The sequence below is a fragment of the Ornithodoros turicata genome, chromosome 1 (assembly GCF_037126465.1).
Source record: "Ornithodoros turicata isolate Travis chromosome 1, ASM3712646v1, whole genome shotgun sequence".
Classification (NCBI taxonomy): Eukaryota; Metazoa; Arthropoda; class Arachnida; order Ixodida; family Argasidae; genus Ornithodoros; species Ornithodoros turicata.
Window position 1 is genome coordinate 69,565,645 of NC_088201.1, and position 16,214 is coordinate 69,581,858.

Here is a 16,214-nt window from a genome sequence, read left to right on the forward strand (position 1 = left end):
TACAAGCACTCAGATATTTTCACTCTGGAAATATGCCAAGCAGATGCTGCACCATCCCATGAATGGCTCCACATGGGAAGGTTCTATTGCGATGGATGCATGCACCTGTAGCTGGAGGTCCTATAGCTTTTTCCGACAAATTTGAAGGTGTATTATGCATGTGCTACATAAAGCAAAAGAGGGCACTACTTCTGTTGTTTCTGTAATATAGTTAATGAAAATTTGTCGCCCTCACGGGCTCCCCCAACAACATACGGAACGACATTCGAAATCGGTCCAGTGACTTGAGGAAGTGAATGTGAAATCCTACACTGACTGCAAACACGACCTCATGTGCTCCACTCATTTTCAGCAATGCTCCTTTTATATTGGACACAGTCGAGCTGTACTGAAGCCTAGTGCATGCCCTAGCGTTCCGACACCAGGTCAACAAAATATACATGTTCAGTTGATGGAGCTTACGCTGTTTCATATGTGCCTCTGTACTTCTCTGTAAATTTTCTCAACTTTATATTGCTTGTGTGCAGGTCATGCAAGAGTATACCCACCGCGCAGAGTGTCTCAGATGCAAACCCCTTCAAGCATTTGCCATGAAGCCATGACAGGGGAAGGGTTTCACTTGGGCCGTTCAGGTGAAAGTCGGCTTGCGCCGTACTCTTTGTTTGAGCAGGGGTTTTTCAAATCCTTTAAAACGTAAAGTAATAATTATAAGTACATGATCGCTGCATAAACGTAATTTTTAAAAGTATTTTACATGGATGGCCAGATCGTTTGTGTGAGGCATATTCATCTAGCACATGTTACATGACTAAAATTCATTTACTAACCACGAGACTCTGGCTTAGATTTTTGTGCAATTATACCAAAACCAAGGAAGAATCTCCAGCAAAGTGCGTGGGCACCAGAACTGTCTACTCCAAACAGCTATGTTCTACAACACGTCCTACATCGTGGCTGCTCAGTCAATCATCTTTTTTATATGGGGAGTAGCGACATTGACAGTGCAGCGTGGCGCGGCGTGGTGAAGGCGCCTGTGTAATACAGTCGCAACTTGTTACAGAGAAAGTCAATGCAAGGTGTTTTCACTGAAACAAAATAGAATAATCTCTTGATTGATGAAATTGGAATTTACAAATTCCTTTATTTTATTAACAGTGCCCTCTCAAACAAAACCAATTTTCCTTATTTATTGCAAAATTACAAGCCTCGCTTTATGAGTCTCAATTAATTATAATATTTTGCAGGAATATTGACCATTCATAAATTGTGCGTTAATTGTATTCGATACCATAATGTACACCATTCACGATCACCATCCCTTTTTTATTATAGTTTTTTTTTTATTTAATATAGAGGTGCGACCTGTGTCGAACAGCCTGTGTACCTACAAATTATACTTACGGTCTGATTTTTTCAAGTTAAACTCATCTGCTACTGATTATTACCCCGAATAAGTTGAGCCCCAGTTTTTGTTGAACATCATCTCTGTATGAACCCCAATCATGTATCATATCTACTAATTAGTGGCAATATTAATGCGTGTGTATGATGTAAAATTATTTTAGTGCAAAAACAAACTATGCAAGGCACGTTCGATATCACAACATTCGGCATTTGTGACAAGTAATTGTGACAACTGTATATTTGACTTCCTTTACCTGAGGTCCAGCTGCACAGAGAAAAGAGAAAAAAATTACGGAGCTTATAACACCCAAATGCATCAAGAAGCACCTAATGTCATCCTGATTTACAGATGGGGAACTGAAAGACTGTACCTCCACATTTTTCTTCCCTTTTCTAGGGAGCATACTTAAAAAAAAGGCAGACGGAAGTATAGTTTGTTCAGACGTAGCGCTGGAGAACAATATCCCACCCACAACTACGTTTTGACATGCTCCTTAGCAGCAGCAGCTACATGTCTGTCGACTACGCCGTGAAACAGCTTAATTTTACGGTACTGTGTTCTAATGAAATTGTGACTCACATTAATAAACAGATTTTCTTTGTTGCAACACAGTTGTGTGTTGCTCTCTCATTCACCTACACGTTTCCCTCTACTTCGTGCAGTCGAATAGCTATTCTGCCTGAGTCACGGCAGATTGTGATATCGCACATCGACCTATACTAAGCTCTGTCCCAAGTACCGTCAACATGCACAATTCATCCGATGCAAACAACTTGATACATCTGTTAATAGTTAAGTTGCACGATGCAGCTAGCACGATGATCCATGTGCTGCGTACTTCACTTCACAAAAACTTAACAAAATTCACAAAAACGAACGCAGGTCATCATTCACAATAGAAGTGCTAAATGGCACGCAAATGTAGAGACCACAGCACCGACAACACTACTCCAACAAGTGCGACGACGTAAACAAGGCTTGAAGCCCGGAAGCCACAAATCACCAATTTCACAAAACTGTGCAGCATATTGTAGATCAAGAACTTCAAAATACATTTCCTCAATTCAGAAACCGACGATTTCGCATTATCTTCGCCTTCGCACTGCTTATTGTTGACATTAAGAGCATTTAGGCTTGGCTTGGCTTGGACAAGTTGCCAGTTGGATGGCTTGGATTGTATCTGTAATCCACTTTGATCCAAACAATCATCCAACTTTAGGCACAGTGTGTACAGACACTTTATACTTTGCGCCAAGCATGGGGAGCGAAATTTCTGTGCTAATAACTGTGGGACGTCTGATGGCTGCCGCCGCCGTTTGACGCGCTGGATATGGAGAAATGCATAGGAAGATGGCTACTTACTCCCACCTGGTGGGAACTTTCTACAACTGGCGCCCAACATTTGGGGTCCGAGCTCGTCTGTTCCGCAGCGGGGAACACATGGCACGGTTTCATTTTGTAGTAGTTTTTACTAGTCTGGTTAGTATTGATTGTATTCTTGTTGGTTTTTCATGTTCGCGTGTGTTTTTTGTTGGTTTTTCAGCTCCCACCCGGTGGACGTACCCTAGGAGCTGATGAATGACAAGGCGGATGTGCCCACGCCGCGGTCAGACGCCATTTCAACGGCAGAACTCCTGTCACACATGACGGAGTTGTTTGTTAGTGGTTCAACGCCTTCATGCCGGGTCGGTTTCGCCGCCGCAGGCACAAGTGCCTCTGCGACTTAACATGCCGGGTTACAGGTTAAACCGACAAGAAGTCTGTTGCCGATTTCCTGCACGACCTTACCGCCTATCAGACTGGTATGGGAATTTCGGACGAAGTTCTAATCCAATGCTCTTTGGTCGGAGACGCCGCCCGCTGGCATCGGTTACAATCGGAGTTTGCGTCCTTTCAGGATTTCCAGCGTCGGTTCAGAAAACTAATTTCTTCCCCTGGATTACAAATACCATGTCCTAGAGGAATTACATAAGTGTACTCAACATCCTGCAGAAAGCTTATCTGAATTCCTTCGGGCATTGCAAGATGTCCAGCAGAGCGGATCCCACTGCGGAAGAGCAGCGCGTCACACGGGCTGTCCGTCAGTGCCACCCTGCTTCCGGCCCTACTTAAAGCGATAGTCCGGAGGTCTGGTGATTTTCGAATAACGACTGTATTAGATTCCAAACAGGACGTGTATGCTACATGTGAAACGAGAAAGCTTAATTCTTTCTTGTTGTAGAGGAAATGAATTTAATTGTATGCGAATTCCATATCCGGTTTCGGTATCCCCCGACCATGCCCCACACTAGTGACGTCACGGGTGTCCAGCCAAAAGCAGCGTCTGCAGCGGCGACGCGAGACGCAATGCAATCGAAAGTGCTTTTAGCATGAACGCTACGCACGAAGAAGAGCTGCTTTCTGAGAGCGACGACGACCTTTATTATGAGAACTACGTCGAAGACGAATGTCAGTTTACAACAGGCCCTTTGCCAGTACCGCAAGTACACACGGAAGCATGCACGCATACGGACGATGAGGCTCCTTCGTCGCCTGAGATTCCCATTCAAGCAGCAGATTTATTTAGCTGACAGCCTGTTGTCTACACGCTAGTTTTGTGTCTGTTTACACGGCATATGTTGTTGAGCCATCGTTCTGTATATCTTGTTTAGATGCTGGTGCTTAGGCTGCAATCCGGAACGCCCGGATGGATTTCTGTGCTGCTGAACCGTCGTGATTATTTCCCAAATCTGCGACGAAAGCAACATTGATTGCATTGCTCAGCATCATATGCTTCCACTATCATACCTTCACCGTCAACTTCGCTCCGTTTTTGTACGACACATGAGGCACTACATCCCAACCCAACTGGAGCTACACAGAGACAAGAAATGGTACTGTAACAACCATATGTTTATACTTACTGAACTGTGCTTTTACATATGGAAACCACAAAAGTGTGAGTAGTACATGTAAAATTCCTAGAATACCAAACTAAGTTTCGGGACGGCACGCAGAAATTTGACTGATTCTTTCCTTTCTTTTGTGTGTGTGTGTGCAGTACCCTACAGTTTATAGCATATACCTTGTTCGTATGTTTGGTGTGGGGCCGCCTTGGCCGTGGACATCGCAGGCAAATACCCGGCTGCTACGTCATCTATTCGCAGTGCATTTCCATCACCAGTCTATCACGGATTTCAAGGTGGGACAGATATAACAAACAGTTCCAATGAAGAGCAATTTATTGAAGTTGCTATGATTTGTATTGACCACGTAATGAATTTTTTCAGCGATTGCTCACTGCATGACTGGAGAACGATCTTGCTGCCCAGCCTGCGTTGAAACCTGGCTGTACTCTTGTACAAGGTACACAGAAACCGTGAAACAAATAATTTTTATTTACATTGATAGAAACCACGCACTTGTGATGCTACAGAGATTACATGACTTCGGGATGTCTTGCAGAAGTTGCATGTCCATCCAAGACCCATGTTGAAAAATACCACAAGATTATTTTATCCTTGCATGCCTACCTCTGCATCAAACGGAGGCAGACATTTGGAGCATCTGCGCTAAAAACTAATAATATAAATAGTACAAGCAGGGTTAACCGATATGAAATCCATATGTGGTTTTAAAATTAGGCATTGCATGTCTAGCACATTGTCCTAGACATCCTAAACCACAATAGAAGTACGTGTGTGTATAGTGCCCAGTTTTGAACCAGTTAGGGAATTGAGAAGATTTCTTGTCATTATCTGCTCAGTATAATCACGTTCTTTCTCACTGCAGGGTAATGTGTCGTATGCCTCTTCATCAGCATGTAGTGCGCAGTATGTCATTTGTAAGGCTGTTGTGTTTTGTGCGATTTGTTCATTTTATTGTAGATATTAAATTTTTGTGTATTTCCAGCAAGTGCTGTGAAATAATTGATTTGTGAAAAAACACTTTATCTTCATATTATTAGATTTTGTGCAAATAAGAGGAGAGGACAAATATTATTCAGCATACTTGTGATAATTTCTCCACATTTTAACATTTTTTCTACGACCTTTATGCTAGCGCACAATGCAAGATATTCCTATTTTCCCATGTGAAACAATAAAGACACAAACTGATATTTAAAATGATGTTCAGTAAACCAAAAAAACAAAAAATTTGTGCGTGTTGCAGCTTAGTCTCGCTATTCTGCAGTCACTAAATGATGTAACTGGCATACACAGCATGGGCGTGGATTCTAATTCTAACAAGTAAGCTGAACAACGACAGACAAATCACACAGAGCCATATTTTTCCCATGCTCATTTGAATCTCAATTTCGGGGTCGTCAACACTGGAGGTCATGATCATCACATGATGACTTTTTCATGATGACATGACTTTTTCAGCCCAGACATGTGCTGTGTACCAATGTTAAAGCATATGCAGTAATCCTAACACAAAGCACACATAATTTTCCAGCATTAACTCACATCTTGTATTGCAGGAAATAAATAGCACTTCTGGTAGAGGAAGTACTGACTCCGGTGTATATGAGCAAGGCCCATGATGTCGAACAGGCGCAGCGTCTTGGTGATGCTGCTACCAGAGAAAGGGATTGCGGAGCACATTGCAATATTGCGCACAGGTTTCTCATGAACAAGGCCAGCTGGCTGTTGACTGGTTCCTGTGGTCATTCTCACAAGTGATTGTAGCTCTTCCAAGCGTTCCCATTGTTGTGAGCTGCACGTTTGTGAGCAGGGGTCGAAACCGGAAATGAACCGTAACCGAAAAACCTCAAAAAAAACGTTATTTTTTGCCGAACCGAACATCTTTTCTCCCCTTGAACGAACTGGAACTGAACCGAAAAAAATATGATGCGGTAACCGGTTCGCCAGACGGTAAAAACGCCTATACCTTCCCACTCGATTGCCACGCACCAGTTCCCTACATCGCTCGGAATCTCGGAATTCATAGAGCAGACAAATTGATAAACCAAGAAGTGTTGAGTCCATCCATGCACCTCCTACAGCCTCACCTCCAAAAGGTTCATGACATCCCTGCATATATTTGTGACTCGAAAAAAAAAAGTGCTACACGACAGCTACAATTGCCTGCTGCACTTGACAGCATTATTGCCTCGGCTGCTTGCATTCATTCAGCGTCGCAGTGTGAAGGCGACGTAAATTTTAATAGTTCACAGAGTAACATCCGCAAGCAACGCATACTTCTAGCGACTACGGGAAAGATGTTGGCGTGTGGTCAAGACCCAGAGCATGGAGAAAGAAAACACAGAGCGGCGCCCTCTTTTGAAAGAGTAGCAACGTGTCGGCCTGCGCGTGGGACTCTGGGATACGCCTATCAACCACGTGGCTGCTTTCTCCCCTTTTTTTCTTTAGAAATTGGCGATAGCCTTTTGCAATGGCGTTCATTGGTATGCTAGCTGTACGTCATTTCCCAGCACTTTTTGGTATAGCAAAAGATTATCTTCTGTGAACTGCAGGGTTCTTTGTACCTATGAAGTGTAGAGGCGAAGCAGTAAGAGGAAGAAAGGAGGAAGCCATCGCCGGAACCTGATATTAATTCTCACATGTGGTACACTGATTAGCACAGCACACGTAAACCGGTTAGAACCGATTAATATCGGTTCAAACCGTTATTTTGGTTTTGCTGAACCCGAACCGATACCTTTGAACCGGAACTTGAACCGAACCCCAACAAATAACGGTTTCGAGCCCTGTTTGTGAGTGATGATGAGCATCCGATGCACACTTTTAGGAGTTCTATAAGGCTGGAGCGTGCCAGGATGGACATGAGAGAAATATTTAATCTTGCTGACACGACAAAACTTCAAAAGTCATACAACCCCACACTGTGAACAAAACAAAGCTCCAGGAAATGTATCACAGAATTCTTCCCTGCCCTTGCTAGTTTGTTACAGCATCTCTGCAATTGTAATTGTAATCTTTGTAATAATAAGAGCAAGTGGGGGGGCAAAATCCCATTGCTGTAAAGGAATGCAAGTACTAACAGTGTTCTGGCAGATGATAATAAAGCAGACAGCGAAGGTAAAGAGCATCCCCCACAATGCATCGTAATACTTAGCCATCACCATCCAACTCCTCAACAAGATGGCGCGTATCTACCACATCTATTGGCCTGTTTGGGAAGCAATAAACCAAGGGTTTGTGGCAGAAAGTTAGGTAATGTACAGGGTGTCATGTATGTTTGCGTGCACCGTTACCTTTGTTATCAATCGCCACGAGGCAGGCCGCCACTTCCCACTCCCTCAGATGTATTTAAAAGTGTACCTGGCGTATAATACGCCCTCTTTTTGTCTGTAGTCTCCCATGCTAGGGAGTAGGACGTTCGGGCAGCAATAAAGATGGTTGCTGTGCTAACCTTGTGTCGTCGTTGGTTCGTCGACATGACATATTGGCGACGAGCTTGAACCACGCATGGATACTAAGGAGTTCAACTTCAAGCAAGCCAGGATAGAACTACAAACATGGCAAGGTCAATTCAAGTAGGTCACACAGAACCATTCGATGAATCCATAAGTGACTGGCCGGCGTACGAAGAACGCCTTCTTGCATACTTTCATGTCAACAATGTTGACGAAGCCGACAAAGTGCATGCCCTTGTCAGTATCGTCGGCGCAAAACTTATGGCCAGCTAAAGTCGTTATGTACTCCCGATATGACAACTTCGACGACGTTTGATGCAGTGCTAAAGTTACTCAGGGGACATTTTACTCCAGAGCCCTCAGTAGTAAATGGGCTGGCAGAAGTAAAAGCAGGATCAGTTCCGGGCGCGCCTGGGCCGACTTCACTCGCGTATTTTTTCCCGCGCGCGGCATGTGCGGAGGGTGGTTCGCGCGCGTAGCGGCGGGGGAGGGCTGCGCGTGCGCATATCCTAGCGTATTTTTCAGCCTGGGCCGACTTCATTCGTATTTTTTCTGCTACAACAGATGTGTGGTGGGTGGTTTACATGCAAGTATAGACATGCAAAGAGGAGTCATACACAAAAAGTTGAAATATATTTATTAGTGTCAATTATATTGCTAATAGTGCTGAGAATTGTGCCAATAGTGTTGCCAAGTGTGATGCCAATCAGGTGAAGGAGAAAAACCCAGCCGAAAAACCTGCACCACCCATAACAGAAGAAATAAAACACAAGACAGTACAGTCAATAGGACTATCCTTGACTTTGCTGACCAAGAGCGAGGGAGGCTCCGCCCCCAAATGGCGCGCCAATAGAAGGACTCGGGAGGCGGAGCGCTGCGGCCTGTGCTCTTGCCTGATAGATGGCGAATCGGTAGCGCTCGGCTCGGGATATGTGAGCCGCTGTCGTCTGCTTCTTCCGGTAGAGCTACGACCTTGAAGCCTCTGCTCTCGCGTAAGAGATGGCGCAACATTGGCGCTCGGTACGGGCACGTGTGGTCACCATAACTTTGAGCCTCGACCTTGAGACCGGTAACCTAAATTCCGATGACGCGGTGATAGCAAACCATAGTGCGTAGTTTTGACGATTATGCTTCATGAATATGTCATTACATTGCCAAATTTGTGGCCAGTTCGACGTTTCGCTCCGCTCTTTTGCGTAAACATTGTCTCAGATCATGAAAAATGAAAGAAATATTTGTTCTACTCCTCGCACTGAAATAAATCATTTAAAATAATTGTACTGTGTTTCTTTTTTTCTTTTTGTAAGTAGTTACAGAACTATATAAAAAGGAAAGAAATGTTGCTGCTTATTCTACTCCTCACACTGAACTAAATCCTTTGAAATAATTATACTCTGTTTCTTTTTTTCCCTTTTTGTAAGTAGTTACGGAAGAAAATAATTGTACTGTGTGTGTGTGTCTTTTTTTTTTCTTTTTGTCAGTAGTTATGCAAGAAAATAATTGTACACTGTGTGTGTGTTTCCTTTTTGTAAGGGTTCCGGGACATTTGATCGGACGTCGTTTGGTCGAAAGCTGTTTGATCGAACGCGGGACATTTGGTCGGCTTGGAGCGTTGATGAAACAAAAAAGAAGAAAACAACAAAAGAAATCTTCAGTTCTAAATGCTGTTATCCCAAGGAATATTTCACTCTGTGTCATCCGCTCGCCCAAAAACACATTCCTCATCCTAATCCACTTTTTCGCATCCAGAAGGCGATCCGATGATGTGCTTTTTTTTTCCCGCTATTTATTTGCATTTGCTGAAACTGCGTTTGCAGGAGTTTGAAAGTAAAATTAGATGTTTAGCTCCACTCTCATGTCCTCGTGGCTGATACTGTCTCAGCGTATTGCTAAAAGTACGCCCAAACATTTCATTTGGTAAAATGCTCCGCAAACTGGGACAATTTTTTCCTACGCCCACGCTAACGTGAGACCAGGGATGGGCATCAATACATTTTTTGAGTATTTAGATATAAATACAAAATACTTTGTTGAAAGAGGTATTTAAATACTCTGCATAAATACTTTTCAACATGAGTATTTAAATACAAAATATAAATACAGTATTTAAATACCGTAACTACTACCATAAATACTGTGACGAAAATGTCATCTGGAATTACAGAAATAACGATGATCATAACAACAAATCAGCAACGAACAATAGCATTTATTTGGACTATCCTTGACTTTGCTGACCAAAAGCCAGGGAGGCTCCGCCCCCAAATTACGCGCCAATAGGAGGACTCGGGAGGCGGAGCGCTGTGGCCTCTGCTCTTGCCTAATAGATGGCGCATCGGTAGCGCTCGGCTCGGGATATGTGAGCCGCTGTCGTCTGCTTCTTCCGGTAGAGCTACGACCTTGACGCCTCTGCTCTCGCGTAAGAGATGGCGCAACATTGCCGCTCCGTAAGGGCACGTGTGGTCACCATAACTTTGAGCCTCGACCTTGAGACTGCCCGGTAACATACATTCCGATGACGCGGCGATAGCAAACCATAGTGCATAGTTTTGACGATTATGCTTCATGGATATGTCATTACATTACCAAATTTGTGGCCAGTTCGACGTTTCGCTCCGCTCTTTTGCGTAAACATTGTCTCAGCTCATGAAAAATGAAAGAAATATTTGTTCTACTCCTCGCACTGAAATAAGTAATTTAAAATAAATAATTAGCGCTCCGTAAGGGCACGTGTAGTCACCATAACTTTGAGCCTCGACCTTGAGACTGGCGGTAACATACATTCCGATGGCGCGGCGATAGCGAACCATAGTGCGTAGTTTTGACGATTATGCTTCATGGATATGTCATTACATTACCAAATTTGTGGCCAGTTCGACGTTTCGCTCCGCTCTTTTGCGTAAACATTGTCTCAGCTCATGAAAAATGAAAGAAATATTTGTTCTACTCCTCGCACTGAAATAAATCATTTAAAATAATTGTACTGTGTGTTTCTTTCTTTCTTTTTGTAAGTAGTACGGAAGTATGTAAAAAGGAAAGAAATGTTGCTGCTTGTTCTACTCCTCACACTGAACTAAATCCTTTGAAATAATTATACGCTGTTTCTTTTTTCCCTTTTTGTAAGTAGTTACCGAAGAAAATAATTGTACTGTGTGTGTGTGTGTTTCGTTTTTGTAAGTACAGAAGTACGTAAAAAGGAAAGAAATGTTGCTGATTGCTCTACTTTTTGCACTGAAATAAATCATTTGAAATAATTGTGCACTGTGTGTGTCTTTTTCGTTTTGTAAGTAGTTACGGAAGAAACTGTTTCGTTTTTGTAAGGGATTCCGGGATCGAACGTCGTTTGGTCGAAAACTGTCGCGGAACATTTGGACGAAAGCCATTTAATCGAACACCGTTTGACCGAAACGGAAGCGGTCATGAAATAGAACACACAGACAACGTGACAAGATTAAGAAGCAATTCCCCAAGGCCCTGATACCTTCTGCATATTTCCTGCAGATGTGTTGGAAAAACGCAGTGAACCACATGTCTCACGCAGGGATGGGCACTATTTAAATACATGGTAATTAAAATACTATTTAAAATATAAATACATGTATTTATATTTTGTATTTAAATACAGACCTGAAAAATGTATTTATAATTATATTTAAATACCAATTTTTGGGTATTTATTCTTGTAAATACTTTGTAAATACTCATAAATACAGTATATACTGAGTACTGACTCGTATTTTAAAGTTGCCCTCCATTTGACCTTTCGGGAAGAAGAGAGAGTTTGGGGCGCAGTTATGCTGTGTTTGCGCTACCATGCGCATGCGACAAAAAATTTTAGATAGCAAGTTTTTCACTGTTGTTGCGGACAACGGTCGCGAGTAGCCAATTACCTTGTTGTACGAAGCATCTTCGTCAAATTTAATAAAAGTATTTGTTCATCGGCACCTGTGGAGATGCTCTTCTCCTTTGCGAATCTGATTGTACGGCCGAACAGAAGATGCCTAAAAGATGCAATATTCGAGAAACTTCTAATATTAAAATTGCCATGATAATCTAACAAATAAAGACTATCCTTGACTTTGCTGACCAAGAGCGAGGGAGGCTCCGCCCCCAAATGGCGCGCCAATAGGAGGACTCGGGAGGCGGAGCGCTGCGGCCTGTGCTCTTGCCTGATAGATGGCGAATCGGTAGCGCTCGGCTCGGGATATGTGAGCCGCTGTCGTCTGCTTCTTCCGGTAGAGCTACGACCTTGAAGCCTCTGCTCTCGCGTAAGAGATGGCGCAACATTGGCGCTCGGTACGGGCACGTGTGGTCACCATAACTTTGAGCCTCGACCTTGAGACCGGTAACCTAAATTCCGATGACGCGGTGATAGCAAACCATAGTGCGTAGTTTTGACGATTATGCTTCATGAATATGTCATTACATTGCCAAATTTGTGGCCAGTTCGACGTTTCGCTCCGCTCTTTTGCGTAAACATTGTCTCAGATCATGAAAAATGAAAGAAATATTTGTTCTACTCCTCGCACTGAAATAAATCATTTAAAATAAATGTACTGTGTGTTTCTTTTTTTCTTTTTGTAAGTAGTTACAGAACTATATAAAAAGGAAAGAAATGTTGCTGCTTATTCTACTCCTCACACTGAACTAAATCCTTTGAAATAATTATACTCTGTTTCTTTTTTTCCCTTTTTGTAAGTAGTTACGGAAGAAAATAATTGTACTGTGTGTGTGTGTCTTTTTTTTTCTTTTTGTCAGTAGTTATGCAAGAAAATAATTGTACACTGTGTGTGTGTTTCCTTTTTGTAAGGGTTCCGGGACATTTGATCGGACGTCGTTTGGTCGAAAGCTGTTTGATCGAACGCGGGACATTTGGTCGGCTTGGAGCGTTGATGAAACAAAAAAGAAGAAAACAACAAAAGAAATCTTCAGTTCTAAATGCTGTTATCCCAAGGAATATTTCACTCTGTGTCATCCGCTCGCCCAAAAACACATTCCTCATCCTAATCCACTTTTTCGCATCCAGAAGGCGATCCGATGATGTGCCTTTTTTTTTCCGCTATTTATTTGCATTTGCTGAAACTGCGTTTGCAGGAGTTTGAAAGTAAAATTAGACGTTTAGCTCCACTCTCATGTCCTCGTGGCTGATACTGTCTCAGCGTATTGCTAAAAGTACGCCCAAACATTTCATTTGGTAAAATGCTCCGCAAACTGGGACAATTTTTTCCTACGCCCACGCTAACGTGAGACCAGGGATGGGCATAAATACATTTTTTGAGTATTTAGATATAAATACAAAATACTTTGTTGAAAGAGGTATTTAAATACTCTGCATAAATACTTTTCAACATGAGTATTTAAATACAAAATATAAATACAGTATTTAAATACCGTAACTACTACCATAAATACTGTGACGAAAATGTCATCTGGAATTACAGAAATAACGATGATCATAACAACAAATCAGCAACGAACAATAGCATTTATTTGTTAGATTATCATGGCAATTTTAATATTAGAAGTTTCTCGAATATTGCATCTTTTAGGCATCTTCTGTTCGGCCGTACAATCAGATTCGCAAAGGAGAAGAGCATCTCCACAGGTGCCGATGAACAAATACTTTTATTAAATTTGACGAAGATGCTTCGTACAACAAGGTAATTGGCTACTCGCGACCGTTGTCCGCAACAACAGTGAAAAACTTGCTATCTAAAATTTTTTGTCGCATGCGCATGGTAGCGCAAACACAGCATAACTGCGCCCCAAACTCTCTCTTCTTCCCGAAAGGTCAAATGGAGGGCAACTTTAAAATACGAGTCAGTACTCAGTATATACTGTATTTATGAGTATTTACAAAGTATTTACAAGAATAAATACCCAAAAATTGGTATTTAAATATAATTATAAATACATTTTTCAGGTCTGTATTTAAATACAAAATATAAATACATGTATTTATATTTTAAATAGTATTTTAATTACCATGTATTTAAATAGTGCCCATCCCTGCGTGAGACATGTGGTTCACTGCGTTTTTCCAACACATCTGCAGGAAATATGCAGAAGGTATCAGGGCCTTGGGGAATTGCTTCTTAATCTTGTCACGTTGTCTGTGTGTTCTATTTCATGACCGCTTCCGTTTCGGTCAAACGGTGTTCGATTAAATGGCTTTCGTCCAAATGTTCCGCGACAGTTTTCGACCAAACGACGTTCGATCCCGGAATCCCTTACAAAAACGAAACAGTTTCTTCCGTAACTACTTACAAAACGAAAAAGACACACACAGTGCACAATTATTTCAAATGATTTATTTCAGTGCAAAAAGTAGAGCAATCAGCAACATTTCTTTCCTTTTTACGTACTTCTGTACTTACAAAAACGAAACACACACACACACAGTACAATTATTTTCTTCGGTAACTACTTACAAAAAGGGAAAAAAGAAACAGCGTATAATTATTTCAAAGGATTTAGTTCAGTGTGAGGAGTAGAACAAGCAGCAACATTTCTTTCCTTTTTACATACTTCCGTACTACTTACAAAAAGAAAGAAAGAAACACACAGTACAATTATTTTAAATGATTTATTTCAGTGCGAGGAGTAGAACAAATATTTCTTTCATTTTTCATGAGCTGAGACAATGTTTACGCAAAAGAGCGGAGCGAAACGTCGAACTGGCCACAAATTTGGTAATGTAATGACATATCCATGAAGCATAATCGTCAAAACTACGCACTATGGTTCGCTATCGCCGCGTCATCGGAATGTATGTTACCGGCCAGTCTCAAGGTCGAGGCTCAAAGTTATGGTGACTACACGTGCCCTTACGGAGCGCTAATTATTTATTTTAAATTACTTATTTCAGTGCGAGGAGTAGAACAAATATTTCTTTCATTTTTCATGAGCTGAGACAATGTTTACGCAAAAGAGCGGAGCGAAACGTCGAACTGGCCACAAATTTGGTAATGTAATGACATATCCATGAAGCATAATCGTCAAAACTACGCACTATGGTTTGCTATCGCCGCGTCATCGGAATGTATGTTACCGGGCAGTCTCAAGGTCGAGGCTCAAAGTTATGGTGACCACACGTGCCCTTACGGAGCGGCAATGTTGCGCCATCTCTTACGCGAGAGCAGAGACTTCAAGGTCGTAGCTCTACCGGAAGAAGCAGACGACAGCGGCTCACATATCCCGAGCCGAGCGCTACCGATGCGCCATCTATTAGGCAAGAGCAGAGGCCACAGCGCTCCGCCTCCCGAGTCCTCCTATTGGCGCGTCATTTGGGGGCGGAGCCTCCCTGGCTTTTATCACATTAATTTGTGACAGCGACTATATCATCTCAGTTAAACAATAAGTTAATTTAAAAACATAGGCAGTGATACAATAGCATTCTAATTATATTGGGTAGTGACATCTGGAAGCCTATGATATGATCCCAAAATAAATAAATTTACACGCCCTCACTTCTTGAGTTGCTTCCCGGGCGAAGGATGGTCTCCACCATGTGTACCCGCGGTGTGTTGTATATGTATCTGTTCTCCAGCAAATGCGAACGGCTCCTGGAAATATTTTTCCTAATATTTGTTGGTGTTGCTTCTTGGTTTCCAATTTAATACTAATTGTTGCTTAATTTCTTTCCTCTCGGATTCACATCCATGCCTTGTGAGTTTGTGCGCGAGTGTCTCCAGGTATTTTCTTTTCTTGTTATCGTTCCTTTGGTCCTTTTTCTTTCAATATGTGTGCAAAGCTGCGCTGGGAAGCCGCCACTCGGATATGACGCTGAAGCAAATCGAATATTACCGTTTTCTTCAATTATACCACAAGGTCTTCAAAATGTACCCTCTAGGAGGTATATGTTTATACCCTGAGGTGCAAATAATACACCTTCATGGAGGTATAAAGATAGTATATCTTGTGGAAGGTATAACGTTTATACCTCAAAAGGTATGCGCCCTGGGACAAGCCGTTTATACCCCAAAATGTATAAATGTTTCTAACAGTGTGGAAAACGTGAGCTCTGAAAACAGGATCTCTACAGACGGTGCGCTTTGCATGTGGCGAGGGAGACTTTCCCACAACGTGATTAAAATGAAAAAAATGTGTGCATGTTGAGTCAGTGTATGCAAGCATCCATAGGGTATTTACAAGTCTCTGCAAGCGCGATTGCGCGGAGTGTCGCCTCCGTTCCAACGGATGGCTGTTGCAAAAGTGCCATCCCCAACAGTTCTGGTGGTGGGGACATCGGAGACGTGTGATTGTTAGGTAATGTCACACATATATCTATGCCTCCAGTCCGATTTCAAACTCCCCCCTTCGCTACAAGTAACATCTTATGTAAAAATCGGCAGATGTCGCCGTGCAGATGGTGGATGAAACGCTCGTCGCGAGCGTTCTCCGACGATGGACAGTAGAGGCCTGTGGAAAATGAAGTGGCTTGCA

At 42.4% G+C, this 16,214-nt stretch overlaps 1 long non-coding RNA gene across 1 annotated transcript; it reads left to right on the forward strand.

Annotated features, from left to right (window-relative positions):
• Nucleotides 1-215: 215 nt before the first annotated feature.
• Nucleotides 216-6,181, forward strand: LOC135378377 (uncharacterized). The gene is made up of 3 exons (XR_010418339.1): nucleotides 216-4,586; nucleotides 4,675-4,750; nucleotides 5,871-6,181. It is a non-coding gene; the product is annotated as an uncharacterized LOC135378377 (long non-coding RNA).
• The last annotated feature ends 10,033 nt before the right edge of the window (nucleotides 6,182-16,214 follow it).